General features: G+C 54.4%; 1 protein-coding gene across 2 annotated transcripts in view; it reads left to right on the forward strand.

Annotated features, from left to right (window-relative positions):
- Nucleotides 1–25424, forward strand: part of MIDEAS (mitotic deacetylase associated SANT domain protein) — a 70469-nt gene that overhangs the window by 8894 nt on the left and 36151 nt on the right. Inside the window, exon 1 of one of the 2 annotated variants that reach the window (XM_075531858.1) lies at nucleotides 20777–21137. The exons of the other annotated variant lie outside the window; for it this stretch is intronic. The gene's annotated coding sequence lies outside the window, so the exon portion shown is untranslated. Of the gene's footprint in view, nucleotides 1–20776; nucleotides 21138–25424 lie in introns of those variants that run through there. 2 annotated transcript variants of the gene reach the window in all.

Here is a 25424-nt window from a genome sequence, read left to right on the forward strand (position 1 = left end):
AACCCCCAATCTGCTTTTCTGTCCCTAGGGATTGACATTCTGGATATTTTATGTATATGGAACCATATCATCCACAGCCTTTTGTGACGGGCTTTTAAACTGCCATTGTGTGGCCGAGGACAGTAGATGAAGGACCGGAACTTGGAGTGACCTCTGCTAGGAGAGGGCACTACCCTCGGGTGGCAGAAACCTTCCTCTGCTCTAAGGCCTGAGGCCTCCATGTCCCTTCATCTCCCCTCCCTTCCCTAGTTTTCCGTCCCCAGTCTCCTGAGGGAGGCTTACCTGGACTCCCTAGCTCCCTGACAGGCCTCCAGCAGCGTGCATTTGGGACAGCTCAGAAGGCAGCAGCCACCCCACCCCCCCAAGCTCGTACTCTCATCTCACTTGCAGCGCCACGAGGCCACGAGGCCACGCTGGCTTATCCAGTTGGCCTTTGAGCTCTGACTTCCCCAGGTACAAAGAGAAGGAAACAAAGAAAGGAAACCGAGTCATCGCAGTAGCAGTGGTAATCCTGCCCATTGCGGTTTGCAAGGTGCTTTCCCTAACGCTGCGTTCTGTCGCTCATTCTTGCTACTTGCATTTACTGAGACCCCCCCAGCGGCCCCTACCCTGTGCTGAATACCAGGGCTAGAAAGATCAAGGTGCAGAGCACCCCGCAGGGCACTGGTAGTCTGTGAGAGACAGGCATGCAGTAGAGCCAAGAGCACTTGGGGCTCTGGATGCTGATGCGAAAGTAGCCCAGGTTCCCCTCTGGGAGGGCCTGGTCATTTCTGCCAGGGTCGGGGGAGTGAGGGATGCCAGGGAACACCTAGGATGGCCCCACGACCTAGTAGAGAACCTGTGGTTGGTGACTGGAATACTGTGGAATTGATGACTGGGAAGTTGACATTTGAGCCGAGTCCCGAGAAATGAGTAGGCGGCTGCTGGCTGGCGAAGGAAGTCAGGGCATTCGAGGCACAGGGAATGGTGCCGTCAAGGCCTGGAGGTGTGGCAGAAAACCTCCGACTTGGGACCTGCAGGTGGTGGGGTATGGCGAGGTCACTAGGTGGATGGGGGGAGCCTGAGAGGGGCACTCAGTGGCAGAGTTCTGGGCCAGTCATTTGTGTCCAGCTGAAAGGTTTGGTGTCTATCTTGAAGAGAGGGGACCAACTGAGGACTGGATGGAGTGTGTGTGTGTGTGTGTGTGTGTGTGTGTGTGTGTGTGTGTGTGAGAGAGAGAGAGAGAGAGAGAGAGAGAGAGAGAGAGAGAGCGCTAGGAGACAGACAGATAGACAGACGCGATCAGGTCTTCTTCATGAGCTCATTCCGTAGCAGCGGGGAGGGCTGACTGGAGCTAGAGCACAGTGAACTGGGAGGAGACTGGTGAGGAAATCTTCGCAGGCCTTGCAGCAAAACAGGGGCATCTTGCTTTGGGGACAGGGACAAGGCGAAGTGCATTAGGAGGTTGTCAAGGGAAAGAACATGACAGACCTTGGGGAGCAGCTGAATGGAGAGGGCCAGGGGAAGTCAAAGGGTTTGCTCAGGTTTGGGCTCAAGATGCAGGAGACAGAGCAGGTTGACCAAGGCCAGATCACAGATCTGCTTTCAGTTGTTGAGGTTAGAGCTGGAGCTGGAGGTGTCTGTGGTATCGCAGAGAGATGACCAGGGCACACATGGACACAGAAGTTTGGAGCAAGGGATCCCCAAATAGGACCCCCAAGAGGTGGCATGGGGGTGTCACCCTCCTTCCCACATATCGTCCTCATGAATTCTAAGCAAATCCAGACAGGCAAGTTGCAGACAAACTCAATCATGTCCATCAGGCCCCTCTGCCTCTCAGACATTCTGGGCAGACGTTTAGGAATCACCAGCAGCCAGCGATAGCTGGAGCCCAAGGGAGAGCGTGGAGTGGGGAGACGAGGTCATGGTCGAAGGGGTGCATTGCCATGGTCATGGTCGAAGGGGTGCATTGCCATGGGAGTTAGCCGTGGAGACTGAGCGGGAACTGGCAGGAAGGAAGAAAGCCAGAGAGTGCATTGTCCTGGGAGACAAAGGAGAGAGAGCTTTCCATGTTAGTTAGACAGGGACTGTGCTTTTGTGTGCCTGACACAGGGACGCATCTCCATAATGAAATTGAGGTGTGACAGATCAACAATTGATCAGTGGGAAAGTCAAGAAAAGGAGGACTGAAAGGGGGTATTGATTCCGAAATCAGGATATTGTTGAGGACCATGACCACAGAGGTTTCTACTTTTGCTTCGCCGTGAAATAGGTGGTGTGGGTACCATCTGCTCCGAGGGTTGAGTTGACATGTTCTAGAAGCCAGGCTGCTCGACTCCAAGTTCATATCACTTTTCCCTGCGCCGAAAGGTAGACAGAGATGGTCCCAGAGGAACAGTGAGGTCTTTAGTTTCTGATATTCATGCCCCAGGATTTCTGATGTTAATTCTGGGCATGTTGGTCAGAACCCAGGGCCACGGAAGGTGGTTCAAGATCAGCATGTGCCTCTGTCTGTGAGCATTGGGCCACTAGACCTGCATCCTCTAAGTTGATGTGTGTATTTTAATGAGACTCTTTCACTAAGGAAAATCTAAAGGCTTGAGCCCAGAGGTTGCGGCGGCCAGAGGAGCCAGTGTGGAGGTAAAGGAAAAGACTGGGATAGTCTGGGTCTTAGTTCAAGAAACAACTACTTTCTGGCAAAATTAAGCTAGACGGGAAGTGATCGGTGACTCATTAAAGGGCCAGGACCCATGGGGAACAAGGCCCAGGAATCTGGGCAGGACCCGTGAGAAGTTGGATGGCTGCGTCCAAAGCCAAGTGATAGTGCCTGGCCTGCCATGACCGCTGCCAGCAGACTGGATGCTGCCTTTTCTCCTGGGACTGAATTCTGAATTACCCCTGCTTTCTGTTTCACTTACCCTGGAGGCAAAACCCAGGCTGAGCATCTGATTGCCTATGTTTCCCCACCAGGGGTCCTGAGAACAAGGCTGTCTCTGCTACAGCTTCCCCTGGGGCAAGGGAGTGGGGTGTGCATCTCAGAGCCAGGTGCACATGGAAAGGAGGTCACATTCCAGGTGGACAGGTGTGCATCACAGGAACCCGGAGCCCACACAAGTCCCCAGAATCAGATGACCAGGGAGGAGGGACATGGGGACTGCTTGGTGGGCCACCAGGGCAAGTTTTTTCTGCATTTTGATCTTCATCTTTTTGGCCATCTTTCCACGTTGTTTCGACTGCAGTCGCACACCCAGATTCTTAGGTGCACTGAAGAGCCGAGCGTTTCTGTAGCAAATGCATTTCTCTCCTGGAATCTGAGGGATTCCAGTGGCGAAGGGAGGTCATCCCAGCATCTGGATCCTCCCTGCATATTTAGTTCCAGTGAGGTCAGGGACCAAGGATTGGCTCTTCCTGGTCAACAAAGCTGATAGAGCTTAAATTCTGTTTCTCCTCTGGAGCAGGTCAAGATGCAGGGCCACAGGGTCTGTGGGAGGTGGCACCTTGCTTTTCAGATGGACGGTCTGGCTTCAGGATTGGTTTCTGGGATACTGGAGGGCCCTGGTGGCCAAGCTGCCCAGAGCACCATTGTGAGCACCTCTCCAGACCCAAAGGTGTGGACACTGGGTCCTGGGGCGTGGAGTGACCTAGCTGAGACTTGCTCCCAATTCCCTGCCTGAGAGAGGGCTAACGGAGCTAAACCTTCACCTGCGTAGGGCTGCCAACATCTCCAGTCGCTCCCTGCCCACTTTGCTCATCCACAAAAGGAGAGGGTGTTGGGGCCAATGAGTGCCAGCTCCCTCCTCATCCTCCGATCCTCTCTGGTCTTGGAAGCAAGGACACTTGGGCTGAATCTTGGTCATGGAGTTCCAGGAACTCAATGAATTCATTTCCTCCAAAAAGAAAAAGGGGGTGGGGAGAATAGCAGTTTCAACCTCCTGGAATTATTGCTGGGTTGGCTCCTGGTGTTTCCAGCCTTTTCTCCTGGTGCTTCAAAGCCAAAGCAGTAGCTTTCCCAAAGCAGGGTGTGCAGTGGGATTGGTGCTTACAGCCCTGGCTGAGAAGTAATGCTGAATCTGCAGCTTGGCTTGGTAACCAATGTGGGGTCAAGATGGTCCCAGAGAAATGAGGGGGGCAGGCTGGGCTTTCTTGGCTGTTACTGACTCTGGCATAAGCTCACTGAACTTGCCCATTCTTATCCAGATGAAATGGACTTGCATTAAAAATACCGTGGAAGGAATTTCGTTATTTTATAAAAACCCAGCTTTGACCCACTTGTCCTTCCTGAAAAGCCCTTGAGAGCTGCCCAAGTCCTCCAGGAGGGTCTCCATTCCCCAGGAATGGAGCACAGAGCTCTGGGCTGAGCCCAGCCCATCTCGCTGGCCTCTTCTTCTTCACTCTCGCTTCCCTTCAAACTGCACAGACAAACAAAGCAAGTTACTAGTGAGTGGATTTCGACTCGTGGAGATCCCGTGTTCAACAGAGTAGAACTGCTCCATGGAGTTTTTTCTTGAGCTTGTGACTTAAGAATGTAGATTGCCAGGCCTTTCTCCCGCAGTGGGTGCATTCCAACTGCCAGTGCAATGATTAGCTGCCGAGTGCAAAGTATTTGTGCCACCCGGAGGCCCTCCCCTTCCCGTGAATAGCCCTTGATGTTCTAGCTCCTCGTTGCCCTTTGACGGACGGACAGACAGACACACTGCTATTCTCTGTGCATATTGGTGTTCCTTCCACCTGGGACAGCCTCTGTGTGCTCTTACTCTCCGCCTCCAGGCTGCCCGCCTGCATCTCTGCAATGGAGCTGGCCCCTTTGTAGGACACTGGGTTTGTTGTGGACATGTCCGACTCCTTCCTGGCCTGGAACATGCAGGAGATGCCCCATGACAGGTCCTGGGAGGGCAGCCTGACCTGAGAGGAAGTAAGGGCCCCGGACTTGGCCTGGGTAAGGTGGATGGATACCTGTGGCTGGTTAACTGGGTGTCTGGAGAATACCCCAAACCTGGGAATCGCTGGTGCCCTGCTGTTGCTTTGAACATGTCAGGAGATCTTCGGGAGGGTGAGGCCAGTGTTTGGGGGACACAGAGGGTGAGGCCAGTGTTTGGGGACACCTGGACCTCCCTCACCTCGAGGAGAATCCGGAAAGGGACACAGAGGAGCTGGTTTAGAAGTAGCAAAGACTCCCCGGCCCTGCTTGCTCCAACCATTGGGGCTGCCCTTGGAGGCCAAGGAAGAGCCCTGAGCTGTCCTGCTTGGCGCTGTCAGCCAGCTTTGGACCGAGAAGGAACTGAAGAGGGGAGACTGTGGTCAACTGAAAATGAAAGCCCTGGTCAAGGCCGTTCACGAGTCAGTGAGAACAAGCTGTGGTTTCTTCCTGTCCGAGGGGAAAGAGGAACAGATCTTTGCTGACAGTGATTGCTGGTTGGGGTGGGAGCCCCAGGACGGGGACTGGGCTCTCAGGGGGGCGTAAATAGAGGGCACTGTCTGCTGGACAATGCTACAGTTCTGTGAATGGACCCTTGGTGGCGGAGTGGGTACGTGTTGGACTGTGATCTGCAAGGTTAGCAGTTCAAAACCACCCTTGGCTCTGCAGGGAAAAGATGGGGCTTTCTACTCCTGCCAAGAGCGACAGTCTCAGAAACCCACAGGAGTGGTTCTACCCTGCCCTAAGGGTCACTGTGAGTTGGATGCAGTGGGTTTGTTTTTGTTTGGTGAGTGCTTCCTGCAGATGCTGGGACCTGTGTGTCGTCGATGGTGCCTGACAGTGAGACTGGAAGTTCTCTCTCTTTTTAAATCATTTTATTGGGGGCGCACACAGCTCTTATCACAATACAGACATTCATCCACTGTGTCAGGCGCATTTGTACATTTGTTGCCATCATCATTTTCAAAACATTTTCTTTCTACTTGAGCCCTTGGTATCAGTACATTTTTTCCCTTCCTTCCGTCACCATCCGTCCCTCATGAACCCTTGATAATTTATAAATTATTATTTTTTCATGTCTTACACTGACAGATCTCTCCCTTCACCCACTTTTCTGTTGTCCATCCCCCTGGGAAGGGGTTATAGGTAGATCATTGTGAGCGGTTCTCCCTTTCTCCTCCCACTTTTCCCTTCCCCTCCTGGTATCACTACTCTCATTATTGATCCTGAGGGGTTTATCTGTCCTGGAATCCCTGTGTTTCCAGCTCTTATCTCTACCAGTGCACATGCTCTGGTCTACTTGGATTTGGAAGGTAGAATTGGAGTCATGATAGTGGGGGGAAGGAAGCATTAAAGAGCTAGGGGAAAATTGAATGCTTCATCCGTGCAATACTGCCCCCTGACTAGCTCGTCTCTTCCTTGTGACCCTTCTGCAAGGGGTCACATTCTGCAAGATGTCCAATTGTCTACAGATGGGTCTTGGGTCTCCACGCCGCCCTCCCCCTCATTCACAATGATATGAATTTTTGTTGTGGGTCTCTGATGCCATCCCATTGACACCTTGTGATCACACAGGCTGGTGTGCTTCTTCCATACCACCATCTTATTCTAGGGCATTGTCTGAGTGTGATGGCCAGGGAGGCTGCTGGCTCTTTTCAGGAGAGGCTGTGTGTGTGCCTTTGTTTCTGCCTCCACTCCTGCCCTCTACCGTAGAGTCTGCCTACCCACCTCTCCACACTCCTCATTCATTCCTCCCTAGCAAACCCCAGTGCTACCTCCAACATCCTCTCCGTCGTAGAGGGCACACGTATACGGACCCTTCAGATTCCTACACACTGAGGAGCCTGGGGAGAGCGCCTGGGCCGGGCTGGGAGTCGTCAGGAAAAAGGCTGAGGAAGACGTGTAAAGCCCAGGGAGTTCACACAGGACAACATTTTTAAAAATGTTGACCTTGAAGCTACAAAGATAGTTCTGTCCTTACCTAGGAGTATTGTGCTTGGGAATTTGCTGAAAGGAACGAAGTCTCCGTTAGGAAGAGGATTATATGCATAATGACATTGATGGCAACATTGTAGGGCCTTTGGGGACCTCCTTCAAGTTTGCCTTGTTGCCTTTGAGGATGCGCCCAGAGCATACACCATGGCAGCAACATGATTTGAAATATAGCAAAAGACTACATTGCCACTGCTATTAGGTGCCACGCAGGTGACGCCAACCCACAGCCACAACCTGAGTGTACAGGGTGGCATGGCCCAGAGGGTTTCCTTGGCTCACCCGCTCTTTCTCCCTTCGGGCCACTGGACGAGCTCGAACTGTCAATCTCTCTGTTAGCTTCTGAGTACTTACTTAATGGCTGCACTCCCAGGGCTCAAATGCTAAAACGGCCTCCGTCCTTCACATTGTCATAATTCATGTCACCTGGACCGAGGGGTGTATTATGCCGCTGTTAAATTCCTGGGGGAGACTTGATGAATTTTGATGATTAAAATACAAAACTGCCTATCCACTTGATGATCTCATAACAATTGATGATTTAGGGGAAGTGGTGATGAAAACAGTGTGTGTGTGTGTGTGTGTGTGTGTGTGATATTGGTTTAGTCTATATACTTAAAAAGGGGGGAAAATGGGGGCAAGGCCTTAGCATATCAAAGGCTTTGGATCTGGGTGAGAATGAGGCCAGGGGTAGGGACTCCCAGTCTCCCATCTGTCCCTGTCCCCTCCCCCCTCCGGAGGAAGGAACGGCTGTCTTATCAGCCGTCAGCACTGTACAGGCTGGAGGATTCAGATTGGCTGACTGGGTCTGTGTTTAAGGAAGACCTGGCTTCACAGGCTTGCCGACTGTGCCACTGCTGGATCCCCAGTGTGGACTCTGCCTCGGGAGCCGGTGCTGGTGGACCCCAGCTGGCCTTTGCGTCCCCGAGGATTGTGCACACCTGAGTTTCAGGGAAGCAGCCCAGAGAGCACGTGTGGCTTCTGATGCTTGGAACCAGCCACCCACTCCCTTCGCTGCCACCTTACCCTGCAGGCCCTGGCCACAGCAAGACTGGGCTTTGCCGCCTTGCCTAGCCCAAGGGAAGTCTAATGAGTTCGTGATGGGTGTTGAATATCTTTATTATAGTATTGAAATGTAAGAGTTGCCCTTTCCTGCTGGCCCCATAGGTACCACATCCATTCATCCCACCAGTGGGCCCCTTGTTCTGGGCCTCTGAAGATCAGCTCAGGGGATGCTTGGGTGGGGAGGTGGGTTGATGTCCAGGGAGGTGCTGTCTCCTCTTGGGACAGACTACATAGGGGTTCCGCCTTTGTTTCTGCCTCCTTAGGGGTCTTCTCAAGCCCACCCCCCCCACTTCTACCAGCACCTCCGCTGGAGGGCACTCTCGGGATCCAGTGGCCCAGTGGCCGAGCAGCTGACCCCTTCGGATGGCCTTCTCATGCCCCTCCCATTTAGTGAGTGGCCCTCTCCCCAAGCACTGTCCTCAGTGGAGAACTTCCTGTCTTGTGTAAGGTGATCAGATTTTAACATTAGTAAAGCAGGACACCAGCAGGACACCATTGCTACTAAAACCCATATCCTAGGGAAATAGCCACATGGCAGCCGAAAACCGTATACCCTAGCTTGTCATGCATTCTTTCCAAAAATCGGGACTTTTTAAAAACACCGCAGGACGCAGGAAAACTTGTTAAAACTCTGGACTGTCCCACCAAAAGCGGGACTCTTGTGGGGAGACTGTCCGGGGGGTTCCTTGGCTATCCTTCCCCTGAGACCAGCTTGGCCAGGGCAGCACATGCAGACTCCTTGGTGTTGTCTGGAGGCTGGCAGTGGGTGGCAGCTGGAGAGCCCAGGGACGCCTTGAGTGGGCAGGTTGGAGCCTGCTGAGGCCGAGGCGGAGGCAGCAGACATCTGTGGATAGGCCAAGCCCTGCCGGGGTCCTGGTCCTCTCAAACACAGAGCCACTAAAGCCCAACTCCAAACAACGACATCCTCCCAACCCCCCTCCCCCCAAAAACACCAGTTCTAGAACTGCCAAGGACTTGGAGTTGTTTTTGTTCGGAGATCTATCTGAAATACAGGGCCTGTCACTGGAGCTGTGCCAGGGACCGTGGGAAATCCTCTGTGGGCTCAGGGCTTGCCTGGATACTCCTGAGTATCCAATAGCCAGTCGATTTTACAGCTTCTAAGCCATCGTGTGTGTTTGTGTGTGTGCATACATGTGCATGCGTGTGTGTGAGAGAGAGAGTTTGAGTGCATTTGGAGGTGGACACAGAGACTACCCTCTGGCTTCCTTAGAATAAAGACTCCCTGGTGGCACAGCAGGCTAAGCATTGGATGCGTAGCCTCCAGATTGATGATTCAAACATGCCACCCCACCCCACCCCCCAAGCTGTGCTGAGAGAGAACTGTCTGCAAAGAAGGAGCAGATGCGGCTGGCTGCTCCCCTATAGATAGATGTGCAGTCTTGAAAACCCTAATGAGCTACTCTGGGATGTTTGAGTCAATGGCAGGGTTTTCCCAAGACGGATGGTGTTCCCTCTTCGATGCCCTGTTCTCATCCTTGCGCGACCTCCACGATGACATTCAGCTTACCCCAGTGTGATTATCGCTGGCATTGTGAACATTAACTGCCACCAACCAAGTCTAAGCAGCGAGCATATCTTCCTGAGCCCAGGGCCCAGCCCAAACCGCTGGTCTCAGTTCCCTAATTTAGAGACCACGTGTGCACCTCAGGGTTGCGAGCAACTCAGTTCTTGAAGCACATTTCCATAGAAACAATGCTATAAATGGCGGTTGGGTCCCTAGGTTAGCCCACAAAGAGCCCTGATGTCACCTCAGAAAGGGCTGAAATACAGTATCAGTAAAATTGAGAGGACAAATGCAGCAGGGAGAGTTAACACCCGCAGCAGTGGAGGCTGAGTGGTGTGAGCTGATTTGTTTAACTTGGTTTCATTCAAAGCCCTCCTGATAGGAAAGCTTGCAGTTCCTCTGATCTAGGGCCCTCCCACTGCCCAATTGTAATACCCCCCCACCCCCCTCGCAGTTTACATTTCTTCTTCCTTTCTCATCAAATCAAGGGTCTGAGATGACCTCTGCTCCCCTGCCCCAGGCACCCCTGGGTATTCTTATGCTGAGGAAATCCTGTTCCCTTGCCCCTACCTCCTTGCCCCTCACCACCACCACTTATACCGGCATGTGTTTATTCTGTTTGTGATTCCTGTGGGGATCTCACAGAGTTGTGACGTCTTGTGTTGTGTGTCCTGTGCCTCCTGCTCTGTGGGCTGCTTTTGCTACTTCACGTGATTTCACCAAATGCTTTCATGTTCCGTCCTGTTCCTATAGCTTGTCAGAATCTGAATGGATTTGAACTTCTTCCTAACAGGGAGGTGCCATGAGCTTCTCCTGTAAAGCCTCTGTGGGCACAGCAGTCCTTTAGCTGCTTCCCATGGCATACAATCCCCCAACAGGACTGCCCGGGAAGGTTAAACTCTTGCCAAATCGCATCAGAGAAAGATGTAAGCAGTTGACCATGGCACTGCGGCTGCGTGCGCAGCTGCTCCCTATAGCCCTGCCAACAGCAGTTTTCTTGTTTTCCTTATTTACTTATCTTCCGGTTGACTCAGACCCTTAATGGCGTCCTGATTTGCATATCTTAACTTGCTGCTGACACGGTGCATTTGTCCTGGAGATGATTCGTTTCCTCATGTGTCACCCTCTGCTCATTGAGCTGCTGGTGGACCTCCCTGCTTCCATCTCTTCCTGAACCACCGGTGTGTCACGCAGTCCCCTCTGTCCTCATCCCCACCCGCCCCAGCCACACCCCTCCACTCCTGGCTGGGCCTGAAGTCCTGGGGGTGCGAAGCGGTGGGGGTGGGTTAGGGGTGCTGTGACAGAGACTGCAGTGAGGAGGTGGCGGTGAGACCAAAGGCTTGTCTGAGCCGTTGTGGATTCCACAGGAAGGCAGATTCTGAAGTCAAGTCACAAAGGGACTTGTGGGAGGCTGGCTGGGGGCAGTCCTGGGAGTCGCCACAGGCTGCTGGAAGTGGAGAGGGCACAGGAAGGCGGTCTTCTGGTGAGGACGGAGGTCATGGACCCAGAGGGCCAAAGGGAACTGGGGGTAGGGAGTGGGACTGACCGGAGGCCGGCGGAGGGGAACAGCACCAGGGCAAGGAATGCTAGCTGCCCCTTGCCCTCCGAAGGGAGGGGCAATTGGATGGCGGAGCCCCACCTACTCACCGTGTCACTCCCGCACCATGCCACCGACTCAGCTCCCATCTCCAAGGCGGCCGTCCGTGTGCCCAGCATGCTGCTGCTGTGAGTTTATGCCAGAGACCAACCAGAAGTCTTCATTCTCAGTTTTGAAATCTGATTTTAAACCGTCGGCAAGACAACTGGACGAGAAGGAAATTCAACAGCTAGCCCAAAATAAATCAAAGCGTTTGTGGGTGAGGGTGGATGGGAAGCCTCCAGGGTGTGAGCCCCTCATTGTATTCAGCTCCCTGGTAAGGGAAACAGGCTCAGCGAGGCCTGCCTGGAGAGCAGGGGTGGGACAAGGCTGGTGTTGACTTCCATCTGTAGGACTTATAAAACCCCTGCCTCCTTAATCTGCAGAAGGGGGAGAATGGCTTCCTGGCCGGTGCCGGGTGGATCCTGTGGGCTCAAGTCGGGTCAAGCATTTGTTAGGTCGCTCCTGTGTGGCATCGTCCAGAAAATGAGAGGAAGAACCAGGCCGCCGGGCTGCTGCTCCTGCAGCCTCCAGCCCCGCTCTCCTTCCACAGCCCGTCAGGGGGCTTTCATACAAGCCTCCAGAGGCGTCTGGATGGGAGGCCTCCCCTCGGGCCCACTTTATGAGAATGTGATGACTCAACCACTACTAAGCGCTGAGAGTGGGGCCCCAAAGCTCAGTGATCCTTGCACTGCAGGCCCCAGAACCCCGGGGCTGACCGGCAGTAGCAGTAACCACCACCATGCGCCCCACCGTTGAGCACGGAGAAGGCATCCATTGTAAAGTGTACGCCTTAGATGCCCAACTTAGAAAGAGACGCTGCTGCTGACTAAACCCGGAGATGCTGTCAGTGGTGAGCTGCATCCCGATCTGAGGGGAGTTGTGCACCTTAGAATGGAGGGAATCGAACAGCCGTACGAATGCTCTCCCTTACCATGTGTTTCACTTTATTGCTTAACGGAAAAGTGCACTTAAAAAAAAATCATTTTAGTGAGGGCTTGTACAGACAGCTCTTATCACAATCCATACATATATCCAGTGTGTGTCAAGCACATTTGTAGCCATCAGCTTTCTCAAAACATTAGCTTTCTACTTGAGCCCTTGCTATCAGCTCCTCATTTCCCCCTTCCTTGTGAACCCTTGGTAACTTATAAATTATTTTGTCATACTTTACACTGTCTGACGTCTCCCTTCACCCACTTTTCTGTTGTCCATCCCCCAGGGAGGAGGTTATATGTAGATCCTTGTAATTGTTTCCCCCTTTCTCTGCCACCTTCCCTCCACCCTCCTGGTATCACTGAAAAGTACACATTTCTGATTTTATCCCCCCCCCCCCCGGGTATTTATGAATGTACTCTATGTAGGCACTCTGTGGGCACCTAGAGACCGAGGTGACTAAGACCTGGGCTGTGCCCTCTTGGAGCACTGGTCCTCATACATTGATGGCCCGTGAACAGATGGAGAACAGGGCAGGGCAGGCAGGTGACACAGTAAAGGCATGCAGAGGGTGCCGCGGCAGTTCACGGGAGAGAGTGGCCACCCTGGTCCCGGGATTTATTGAGGAAGTGCTCACGGGAGAAAGGTAGGACAGCGCAGAGCAGGAAGCCAAGCCAGAAAGGATGCACCTAGAACTTCGGTCAGCCAGCTTCCACGGGGAGCCCTTGAAGCCAGGCGGCCGGCCTTTGGGCTGTGCCTTGCCCAGCCCAGCCCTGGCTGGTCTGTTCTCTCCCAGCCAAGCTTCTTCTTAGCCCAGGGAGGTTCCCTGGGGAAGGGGCATCTGAGAGCCCTCAGCAGCCTACACTCATGGCAGCTGGTGCAATGGTCTGGTACCTGGTTTCTGGGAGGGCTCCAGAGCAAGCACTCCCTCCATTGGCCTTCCTTTTTACCAGCAGTCGAAGGTGGCTTCCCGGAAGTGCTGACATTAATCTCTGGTGGGACATCCGGGTGTGGGTGGGCCTGTGGAAGAAGGGGGTGAGGAGGAGCATGTGTAAAGGACTGGAAAATGAGAAGGCAGGCATCTTGGGGAACTTCTGGTGGTTTGGCTGGAGGGAGCTTGAGGTTGATAAGCAGGGTGGTGGGGGGTTGGGTGTGAGAAGTTCTCCATGTGCCTGGCTACAGCCTTAGGCCTTGGGGATGGGAGCCACTGAAGGGCATTTGGAAGGCACCTGGTGGATGGTAGGTGTTTAAGAGTAAAAGTAAGGCGATCAACTAGGTAGTGAAGAGCAAAAATGACAGCACTTCTGTGTGTCAGGAACTAGTTTAAGTATTTACGTGTCCTGCCCATTTTACATCTGAGAAAACGGGTGCACAGAGCACTGAAGTAACTTGCCACCTGTCACTGCAGGTAGTGGGAGCCAAGATTTGGACACCCCCACGAATATTAATCTTGGGTTCTAGGCCATGTTGCATCTGTTGTAGTTTTCATTGGGAAGTCGTTGCTCAAAGTGTGCGCCCTTGTGCACTTGGTGGTACACGTGGTGGTGTTGGACTGCAAACCCCAAAGAGGCAGGTGCAAGTCTACCTAGCGGCACCTCAGAAGAAAGGTCTGGCCGTCCCTTTCTGAAAACATCAGGCTTTGGGAACTCTGTGGAGCATAGTGCTGCTCTGACATACATGTGGTGGCCATGAGTCAGAATCAACTTGTTGGCAACTGGGTGGGATTTTCTGTTTGGGTTTTTTGTTTTTCCCCGTTGTACACACTGGGTCTTCTGACCGGAGGGAAGCAGAACTCCAGAGGGCAGCCAGTGAGAGCCCGGTCCGTCTGGGCTGCTTCTGCAGGGGACATGGAATGGATCTGAAAGGAGGCCTTTGGGAAGTTGGCAGCGCTGCCTGTGAAGGGAGGGTGTTTTTGTCCTGTGGCCCTGCCCGCCCGCCTGTCCTGGCAGCCACACCTGTTTCCTTCTTTGCCGGACACCAGCCGTCCCTCGTCCCTCCCGGAGTGACAGCAGCAGCTGTGGACCTCTGCGGAAGCTCCCTCTCTGGCCTAACAAAGGGGCCCAGAACCTGGTGCAGACATGCTGGGAAGGGGTGGGGTGGGGGGCGGGGGCAGTGGGAGGGATGCTAACAGCTGTGGGCTGGTGTGGCAGGCATGACCCTGGCCCAGAACAGGTGAGGTGAATGAGAACTGAGGAGGAGGGTCCCCGGGTCCTCGAGGGTAGAAGACAAGACAGTGTGGGAACTTCCAGCACTTCTCAGTTCCGGGCTTGATTTAATGGTGTTGTACATACAACCTGCTCTTTCCTTCTCCTCTGTTGTAACCTGCTCCCCCAGAGAAGGACATAACCTACAGGGGTGAGGAGGCTGGGAAAAGGTACAGCCATCAGCAATTGTCCCTGGTCAGTGAGTTGACAAAGACCTGAAAATGGGCTGGGGCGGAGCCTTGGAGGGGACCAGATGAGGCGCTGAGCCAGAGTCATCAAGTCTTTCTGGGCTGAGGCCAGCGGAGGGTGGCCCTGAGGCTGCTGGAGGGGACCTGGAGTCTTTCGTCAAGAGGACGGGGATAGGGAGTGGGGTGAGGAATCCTGCCTGGAAGACGGTTCTTGAAAGAGAGGAGCTCGCTTGGGTAAGAGTTGTACTTCTGACTCATGGCAAGCTCATGGGTGGCAGAGTAGAAGTGCGCTTCACTGGGCGCTCAGTGGACCAGGGTCTGGAAGCCAATCGTGAGGTCTTTTCCTCTGTGTTGCCTCTGAGTGGACTCAAACCATAAACGTTCAGTTAAGAGCCAAAAGCATGAACTACTCCCACTTACCAACAGGGGAGCATAGTAAAAAGTAATAATAATAATGGAACCTCTTACATAAGATGTCTCGGTGGCAAGGTGCTTAAAGCATTATGCTAGTAATTAAAAGGTCGCTGGTTCAAACCCACCAGCTACCCTGAAGGGGAAAGATGAGGCAGTCTGCTCCTGGAAAGATTTACAGCCTTGGAAACCCTGTGGGGGCAGTTCTCCTGTTGTGTAGTCACGATGAGTCAGAGCAACTCTGGCAATGGGTAACATGCATCTAGCACAATACAGCTGTGAAATTGTTCTTTGGCCTCTTGATCCTCCCAATATCCATTCTCTCACTGGTCATGTAATGGTAGGACACTTGTTAGGGGCCAACAGAATGAGGCTCAGAGAAGGAAGAGACAACGTTGCTACAGTTACACAGCAAGTCAGCTTGAGGTCGGCAGGACCTAACTCAACTCAGTCCTGGTGCCCTGTTTTCTACAACCTTTCCTCTGTTGTAACAATAGGTAGTGAGGTTCTAGAAGGTAGTGCCTTTACTCTTCAAGGGACATGACCACAGGGAAACAAGGGCCATCTGGGACCTAAGGAACCAGCATTGTGGACATGTGATTTCCTCAACTATGTTTGCAGCACCCCCACCCCCACCCTCTGATAAAGGCTGGCTGTTCACTGGAACACATCCTGTGTGGCTGGCCTCGATGGAAAGGTACTAACAGAGGAGGGGAAGTGGGGCAAGGACAGGACTGCAGGTACAGGGCCTGGGGAGAGGAAAACCCCTTTAACGAGTGTGGGCTGTCAGTGGGTGCTGGATGGAAGCTGAGAACCCTGGCTATCTCGGGGGTTGATGTTTTAATAACAGCTTTATTGAGATGTCAGTTCACCTCAGAAGCTCTTAAATGGGCTGGGGTTGTCCCAGAAGTGGACAAGGGGATGACCATTGATCGTTCAGGGCAGTGACCAGGCGCTGTTTGCACAGTCCTCAGGAGCCTGTTCTCCAATGTCATCAAGTGGCCCTCAGTGAGACCCAAGGCCTGGAAGCCCACTCTAAGTCATACACACACACACACACACACACACACACACACACCCCTTTATGTCTGCTCCTGGAAGCCCACTCTAAGTCATACACACACACACACACACACACACACACACACACCCCTTTATGTCTGCTCCTGGAAGCCCACTCTAAGTCACACACACACACACACACACACACACACACACACACACACACACACACACTTTATGTCTGCTCCTGAGGCCAATAGAAGAGCCTGGAGCTTCTAAAACCCAAACTTTGTCTCCCCATGCCAATGATTCTGCACTGTCATATCTGCAGAAAAACTGACCTCCAGGGCTTTCCCGGAAGAGCTGCAGCTTCACAGATCCTCGGCTGGCCGCCTGGGGGAAGTAGGCTTCTCACCCGGCCTGTGGGGGACTCTGGAGTCCTCTCCTGGATATGTGCTTGCCCCCTCCCACTTTCTTTCCGAGGTGGCCTGGGCTTAGGGGCCGCTGTGCCTAACAGTGAGCAGGGTTTCTCCGTTTGGTTTCCTGTGCATCCTGCCCCTCTACCTTCCCACCCTGTGCACAGCCCGGGACAGGGAGGAAGTCCTGGCGGGAAGGACTGGGGAGTGCCCTTTGGAGTGACTCCCACAAGTTCCCGGGAGGCTGGGCCCTGGCTTCCCCGGTGGCAGGCTCTTCTAGGAATGTGCTCCCCAGCTGGGATTTCTGGTTGGTTGGGAATGCCCCTGGGCTGGTCTGCACTGGCTCTCATAGGCTGCAAGAGCTGGTGGCCTGCTCTGGGCAGGTCCTTGACCACCTGCAGGGGCGGGGTGATTGGGGAGTGCATCAGGGAGTCTGAGGGTCTGGGACCGGGCCAGCAGTGGGCACTGGCTTTCCTCACGTGGGTGAGTTGTGTGGGTGAGGGTTGTACACTGTACCTCTGTGAGGAATCTGGAGAGTTCAGCCCCTACTTGGGGCCTGCCTGCCCAGCACCCTAGCCTTGAATCACTCCCTGCTTTTCTCAGTGGGGAGGGTGAAAAGGGGGCCCGAAAGGTGACAAGTGGCTTCCCCTGAGCCCTGGTGGTGTAGTGGTTACTTGGTGGCCTGCTAACCGCAAGGTCAGCAGTTTGGAATCACCAACCTCTCCTTGGGAGAAAGATGAAGTTTTCATCCTGTCCTCTAGGGTCACTCCGAGTCACCATTGACCGGATGGCAGTGAGTTTGATTTTTTGGGTGATCCTGCACACGTCCCTTAACCTCTCTGAACCTCAGTGTTCTCACCACTACAATGGGAGGGCTAACTCACACTGAGTGGTTACGAAGATTGCTTGTGGGAAGGGCTTTGAGAATTGTGTGCATGTCGTTGTGTGCATTGAGTGAGTTCCGACTCTTAACAGTCCCCTGCCACAGAGTTTCCGAACTCTACGGGAGCAGGCCACCAGGTGTTTTCTCCCACCGACCTGTCTGTGCTAGTCCAGTTGACTAGAGAAACAAATTCATAGACACTTATATGTGTATAAGAAAGAGCTTTATATAAAAGAGCAATTGTATATTGAGAAAACATCCCAGTCAAGTCCTCAAGTCCAATATTAGCCTATATGCCCAATATTAGCCCATAAATTCCTCTTCAGACTCATGCAGCACATGCAATGATGCCCAATGCAGGAAGACCGTAAGCCAGTGGGTAGCAGGTCTTGTGGATCCAGTGGCAGCGGTGGCAGTGGAAGCATCTCAGCACTGGCATGGGTCTCCACATGTCTCCTCCAGCTCTCTGAGTGTCTCCACAGCAGGAAAGGGAAGGTAGAGAGACTGGATCTGGCCTCCAGTGAGCTATTTATCTCAGTGGTGCCTCCAAATAAAGTCATCAAGCTGCAACCTGATTGACAGGTTAGGCCTCGCCCCTTTGCTCAAGTTGACAGGAGATGATGTAACTTCCACACTGTCACTTTGCAGTCCAGTGTTAACCACTGCCACCAGCAGGGCTCCTTGTGGTTGTGAGGTGCTGTTGAGTCAGTCCTAACTCATAGCGACCCTATGAACAAAGGACCGCAATACCTACCGGCCTGCACCACCTTCACAATGGCTTCTGCGCTAGAACCTGCATCTCTATGTGCCTGCTGCCATCTGGTCACCTCTCCCTCAGGACTACTCCACCGTGTCTCAAGGGACAGAGGAAACACTGCCATGGAGTTGATTGACCTATAGGACAGGGTAGAGGTGCCCTTTTGGGTTTAAGTCTTTATGGGAACAGACAGCCTTATCTTTTACTCCACGGAGGACTAGCAGCTTGCCACCAGCCGCTAGCCCATGATGCCACCAGGCCTCTTTTTCACCCCACACAGGGAATGCTACATCCAAGAGTATTTCTTTGCAAAAGGTGGTTGCCCTGACTCCTCCATCCACCCTTCTGAATCACAGAACTGGGTCTTACATTAGAGGAGGTTCAAGAGGTCATCTGGTCCAGACTCCAGGCTTGGATTTGTAGATAAGACAGTTATAAGTTGTCATTACTATGATATTTCTGCCACACCATGGTGCAAATAAACCCCTTTTCCCTGGAGTGAGGCGTGGCCTCTAGGTGCACACAGGTACTCTGGCCAGCAAAGGGGAGGGAGAAGATGAAAAATGCCGCCTAGAAGCAGGTGTAAGTTTTGCAGCCTTTCCAGGCAGAAGTCCTCCTGGTGGCAAATGCCCTAACCCTGCAGGTGGAGGCTGGTTATCAGGGTCACATCATGGTGCCCCCCGTGCTCTCTGTGCAGGCGGGGTGCACCCGATCCTCAGGACTCAAGCTCACAGGGGAAGGTGACTGCCAAGACCCAGAGTAGGTGGTAGTGGTTTTTCCTTCAGAGGAAAATCTCATGCTAGCCCATCTCTGAATAAAAAAATCATGGAAGAAATCATGGAAGAACAGGAGTCGAATAGGTTTTTTCCTAAGCCCGAGAACCTCATTCATTAAATGTGGAGGCCAATAAACACCCCTGAGCTGCAGAAATGCTGTCCATCTTCCCAACCAACCATGCAAGGAGGCATCGGTGCTTAGATTAGAGCAGAAGGATATTAAACAAACAAATAAACAAAAAAACCCACTGCCAGTGAGCCGACTCTGACTCATGGCAAGCCAAGCCTATGTGTTAGAGTCTAACAGCTAGATAAAGTACAACTGCTCTGTGGGGTTTTCTCGACTGCACTTAAAAAAAAATTAAATCATTTTGTTGGGGGCTCTTACAGCTCTTATCACAATCCATACCTACATCTATTTTGTCAAGCACATTTGTTGCCATCATCATTTTCTTAAAAAAAATAATTTTATTAGGGGCTCGTACAATTCTTATCACAATGCATCCATCCATCCATCGTGTCAGGCACACTTGCACATTTGTTGCCTTCATCATTCTCAAAATATTTTCTTTCCACTTGAGCCCTTAATAATCAGCTCCTTCTCCCTCTCCTTCCCCACTTCCCCCCCTCATGAGCCCTTCATAATTCATAAATTATTATTTTGTCATATCTCATTACGCTGTCTGATATCTCCCTTCACCCACTTTTCTGTTGTCCATCCCCCAGGGAGGAGGTTATATGCAGATCCTTGTAATGGGTTCACTCCTTTCTACCCCACCTTCCCTCCACCCTCCCAGTATTGCCACTCTCACCCCTGGTCCTGAAGGGATCATCTGTCCTGGATTCCCTGTGTTTCCAGTTCCTATCTGTACCAGTGTACATCCTCTGGTCTAGCCAGATTTGTAAGATAGAATTGGGATCATGATAGTGGGGTAGGAAGCATTTAAGAACTAGAGGTAAGTTGTATGTTTCATTGTTGCTACCCTGCACCCTGACTGGCTTGTCTCCTCCCTGAGACCCTTCATTTCTTATGGAAGCAGATTGCCTAGTCTTCTCTGCATCACTGCTGGGTGGCTGGGTGGGTTCAAACTATGAACGAGTCCGTCATTCAGTGCAAACGGTTTGCTCCAATTAGGACCCCTGACATCAGCGAAGTAGAGGGCGAGTGAGAAAAGCTGCCCCAACTTTGGCACAGTTACTAAGAGTAAGCCCAGGAGATTGCCATCACCTACACCCTGGTGGCATAGTGCTTACCAGTTGGGCTGTGATCCCCAAGGTCAGCAGTTCCAAACCACCGGCCCTCGGGAGAAAGACAGGGTTTCTACTCCCCTAAAGAGTTACAGTCTCTGAAATGCACCGTGGGTTAGTCCTACCCAGTTCTATGGGATCACCGTGAGTTTGGGGTAAGTCCTTTGAGATAGGGGCCCTGTAGGGGCTGAGGCCAGTTTCTCGGTAATCTTTACAAACACTAGGAATGGCTAGCGAGCCAGAAAGCTGTTCGCAAGTGCCTTGGAAAGGGCTGTGCATGATGTGCATGTCTTTGTGCAAGAAAGGGACTAACCCACCATCACACACACACACACACACACACACACACACACACTCACTCATAAACACACACACACTTTCCTGGCAGGCCCGATGGGTTTCCAAACATTTCGTCACCGTCTCCTCCTGACCTTGGTGTGAAGGGAACCAGCCGAGCCGCGTGGCCTGTCGGTTCCGGCAAAGCCATTGGGGGCGCCGGCCTCGGTTGGAGGCGGGCGGCGGCCGAGCGGGGAGTGGAGGTGAGTTCTGCTGGAAATCCCCAGCCCGGCCGCCGCCGGAGGTTTTAGGGCCGCCTCCCTCGGCCTTATTTGGTTGCAGGAAGTGGGCGGTGCCGGGCCTGCTGGAGAGGCCGCCCCAAGACTGTGGTGCTGGTGGAGCGGTCGAGCTGGTTCCTGCTCGCCGCCGTGCCGCGCGCGCCGGCCGGCCGCGGGCCCCGCGCTCCCAGCCCCGAGTTGTGCAATCCTTTGTAGCGCGCCAGCGAGTCCTCCTCCCTCGCAGTTGCCTCTCTCTCTCTCTCTCTCTCTCTTTTTTTCAAGCTGTGAGCTCAACCGATGAGTCAGAGCCGTGCAATCCTGACACTGCATCGCAGCACTGGGGGTGACACGGAGGGAGGGAGAGCGATCGCGAGGCGGACACCAGGGGCGCGGGGCGCGCCGAGGCTCCTGCGTCGCCAGCGGGGGGTGACAGCCCGCCCCCCCCCCCCCCCAGCCCTGCCAGCAAACTTCCAGCCTGGGGAGCCGCGGGCTGGCGGAAACCCGCGAGCGCCGCAGGGAGGCGCCGGCGCCAGGTTGTTTTCAAAACCGGGGCGTACGTGCAGGCTGCCGGACTCCGGCCGGCGCCCGAAGGCGGCGGCCCGTGGCGGAGGGTGGACAGCCGAGGCGGCCTCGCGGCAGGAGTGGCTGAGGTACGTGGACTGCCCGGCCAGCGGCCGAGGCCTGCACGCGGCGCGGCGGCGGCGGCGGGGGGCAGCGGGCTGGGGCGCTGCAGCCCTGCAGGTGCGGGCCGGAGCGGGGGCGCCGGGCTGCGGGGGGCGCCGCGCGGTAACTTCTGCGGCCTGCGCGCGTGTACGCGCGTGTGCGTGAGTGCGTGCGCTTGCCGCCGCCGCCTCCCTGGCCCCGCGCCCCGGCTGCGTGTGCAGCCAGACGGGCGGTGTTTGTGCAGCTGAAGAGCGCGCGCGGCCCCCGCCCACCCGGGAGCGGCCCGGGCAGGGACACGCTCAGCCCGCGGCGGCGGCGGCTCCTCCTCGGCCCGAGCGAAACGTGGTGGCCGCAGGGACCCGCTGACGTGACGGAGCGCAGGCCCTGGAAGCGCGGGAGGGACTGGCGAGCGGGGAACTTGCTGCGGGGGTGCGCGCCCTCCTAGCGTGCACGGCAAAGTAGACAGTGCAGGGACACTGACCCCGCGCCCGGAGTTTGGGGGACAGGAAACTGGGGCGCGTCCAGTTGAGGCCTAAGCGCCGGCCGAGCCGCCTAACCCGCGCTCCCGGGTGCTGCTGGCGCACCTCAGACCTGCCATCCCCGTGGCCTGCCCCCGCATGCCCGCGCGGCTGTGGCCCAGGAGCGGCCTGCCAGGAAACCTGGAGCCCCGGGGTTGGTCCGAACCCTGCCTGTGGCCGGCCTGGTGGAGTTAGTGAGACCTGGCTGCCTCCCCCACCCCCCTGCAGCCATGCACGAGGTTGCCCTCACCCGAGCCTCAGGCAAGGGCCCTGGAGATGCAGAGGAACCTGGGGGGCGCTGGGGCGTCCAAGTGGCAACCTGAGCAAGGCTGGTGGTGAGGAGGAGGTCTCCGCCACTCACGATGGAGGCCGCTGGGTGTCCTAGTCCAGCCTCCATCGAAAGCCCCTGGAAGGATGAAAGGGGAAGTTCTCTCCCCTTTTAAAACTTTGTTGGTTACAACTTTGGTGGCGACTTCCTGCGCCTCCATCTCACATCAGACGCGTGTGCCAGCTTGCGGAGGCCTTCTGGGGGCACCCAGGTCGACCTGCAGCCCTTGGGGCACGTGTGTGTGTGTGTGTGTGTGTGTGTGTGTGTGTGTGTGTGTGTGTGTGTTGGGGATCCCTCTTGGCAGCTGGGGCTGGCGGAAGGGGAGGGCTGGCTTGCTCCAGCAGGGGGAGCACGGCCTGGTGGCGCCGAGGGGCCTGGCTCCCCATGATGTGCAGCCACTGCATTCAGAGGCTGGAGGTATGAAGACGTGCAACTCTAAGGAGAAGCCCTTCTTCCTGGTGGGCCCTGGGCAGAGGAGGAACACACCCCCCCCCATCTTGCTCCAGAGCCGTTAGAGGACTTCAGGAGCTCCAACATTCACGGGCCCTCCTTTGTACAGGCACTGGACAGTGAATAATAGGGGTGTAAATGGTCAATTACTGTGATAAACCATCTCGTTGCTTGGCCCTGACCCAGTCTCCACGCTAATCGGATTGGCCTCCAGCTGATTCTGCTGTTCTGAGTGATTGACTTCCATGGATCAACAGGGTGCAGAACCCAGAGGGTGCTGTCTGCCCCCTCCCTCCTTGCCGGCCATGCAGATTGCTCTGGGACGCCCTGCCCATGGTCAGTGTGGCCTCTCCAAGTTCCAGGCTTAACCCTGGTTCCCTAACTAAGGCTCTGCCAACCTCACTCCACCCAGAGTATCCAGGGGATGAGAGTTTTACTTTTAAATGTGGGATTTAAAAATAGCCTCACTGTTTGGCCCTGTGGGCTGCTGCTTTTAATAAGTGGAGGAGGGGGGTGTGTGGAGACAGCATGCAGCTCCAAATTCAGCCTCCTGCGGCTGCAGAATCCAGGGACCAGCTGCCCAACAGCGCAGAGGCCTCTGGGGTCCCAAGTGGGGAAGAAGGAGGTAGGGAGGACGGGGAATGTATGGGTATACTTTCTGGCCCAGCTTTGGAGTCTTTGGTCTTGATAGCCCCCTCCTGCAGGTAGGAGGGCCACATGGGTCCTGACAAATGCCTGCTTATCGTCCTAGTCTCAATTTCAACACCACATCTTCCAAGGAGGCCTAGCTGCCCTCTAGTGATTTGAGTACCTAGTGTGATGTGGCAGCTTAAAACTTGGGGCGAGAATGCTTGGGGTCAAATTCCAACCCCCATTTATTAGCTCTGTGACCATGAGAGGCTATTTGACCTTTCTGAACCTCGTTTGCCCTGTTACATATCCCTCAGAGGAGCCCTGAAGCTCTGTGAGTTCGTGTACTCCCAATGCTGAAGCACACTGCAGTATGGCCAGAGGCCTTGCTCTAGTGTAAGCTCTCTGCCATTCCCACAAAGTGTGTGTCTAGCAGGTGTTTGGTAAATGGCAGTTGAACCCCATTTGATGGAGGGAAAATCTCCAACAAACAATTATGGGCTTGGCATGTGACGGTCTCTGCTGCTGGGACCTCTGCATTACCATGTCACTGGATTCAAAAGAGTCAGCGTCCCATGGGTGAATGAGGAGACGGTGAACTCCGTTTCCTGGCACTGCCCTGAAGCTGGCCTTCAGGAGAGCGTGTTCTGGTCATTCTGACCTCATATTGAACCACAGAATGAAAGAGTTGTAGGGCCTCCTGCCTGGGGATCTGCCAGCCTGGGCCTTTCCTTGGGTCGGGCCTGGTTGGCACCCTTCCTTTGTGTGTGCATCTGCACACGTGTGCATGCATGAATTAGGACAGAAGCAGCCTGTGGGGGGCTACTGCTTCCAGGATCCCCCACAGGCTGCAGGAAATACAGCCAGGGGTCATCCTCTGTGTATAGGGGTTGCCTCTGCGCAGATGAACTCTGGCTGTGTAGGGCTGAGCGAGTCCCTGCGCCCTGGGCCAAGGCTCGGCAGGTAGCCCTGACATCCCAAGTTCTTACTAAATCATTTTATATTTGCATTCAAAGTGACATTCAGGATATGGTGAGACTGAGCTCATTTTATGAATAGGATGCATTACAGCATAACTTTGGTGTTGGAAATGGCTATTTGGAATTCAGCTCACACACATGCATGCCTGTGTGTGACTGCGTGCGCGCGCGTACACAGAGACAGAGGAGAGTCACAGCTCGTAGAGGGGGCATCGTTTCAGATTCCAGAGCCATCAAGCAAACCTCGTCCACACCTACTTCCACCCCCACACTCAGAATGCCATTCCTGGGAGGTGCGTGGATAGTCATCCAGGCAGTGACTGAAGGAAGCCAGGGGGTACACCGGACAGAGCCCAGGGCAGACCTGGTTTCTACTGGAGCTTCTCCACTTGTGTGGCTTTGGACACATAGCTTAAGCTGCAGAGCCTCGGTTTCCTGGCCTGTAAAAAGGGGACAAGCATAGTACTTCACAGGGGCCTGGGAAGGCTAAACAAGAGCATGCATCTAACGTGACTGGCACATAGAAGGTCCTCACAGACAGTGGCTGTCCTGTCACCAGGCCCCAGTCCAGTTGGGCTTGCTACCCAGGAAGAGAAAATGAGTGTCCTGCTGGTTGTGGCCAGAGAGCCAAGGCTCCAGGGCCAAGGAAGCTCACTGCCCACTCCCCTGGCCCTGGGTGTGGAAGGCCTACGTCATGCACAGTTCAACAATGGGCCCCTTGTTGAAAGGTTGGTAGTTCGGAACCGCCCAGAGATACCTTGGAAGAAAGACCTGGTGATTGCTGTGGAAAGACTGCTGCCTTAGAAAGGCTCTGGGGCACACTGCTCTGCACACAGGGGCACCCTGAGTCAGAAACTGTGTCAGTCAGCATTGGCTCCTGGGTGCAGCTGTCTGGCCCCTGTGTCTGCCTCCTCTACAAGGGACTCTGGCCCTGCAGTCTAGGGATAAGAGCTTCCCAGAGATCAGATGGTGCTTTCTGGAACCTACCCGCCCGCCCAGGCCCTAGGCTGAAGGGCTCACGTGGGCGGGAGGAAGGCTGCTGTTCACAGCCAAGGGAAAAGTCCCCTCTGCTGAAGCTGCCCTCTGTGACCTCAATGGGGGTTTGGGTGGAGCTGGGGTGGGAGTCGGCACCCCAAAGAGCACTTTGGCTTTTTCACCAATTGAAATAGCAATGGAGGGAGGGGGAGAGCACCAAGATATTATGTAAGGAGAAAGTTGCCACATGTCAGAAAAAAGCTGAGGTTTTGCTGGGCTGGGAGGGGGTGTCTCTCCAAGGGACACGATTGCTGGCTGTGGTTGGTGGGGGCTGGCGGGGAGGAGTGGGCTGGGGGCCCCAGGGTTCCCTGGCAACCTCGCTCCCTCTTCCTG

This window comes from Tenrec ecaudatus, chromosome 14, assembly GCF_050624435.1.
Source record: "Tenrec ecaudatus isolate mTenEca1 chromosome 14, mTenEca1.hap1, whole genome shotgun sequence".
Taxonomy (NCBI): Eukaryota; Metazoa; Chordata; class Mammalia; order Afrosoricida; family Tenrecidae; genus Tenrec; species Tenrec ecaudatus.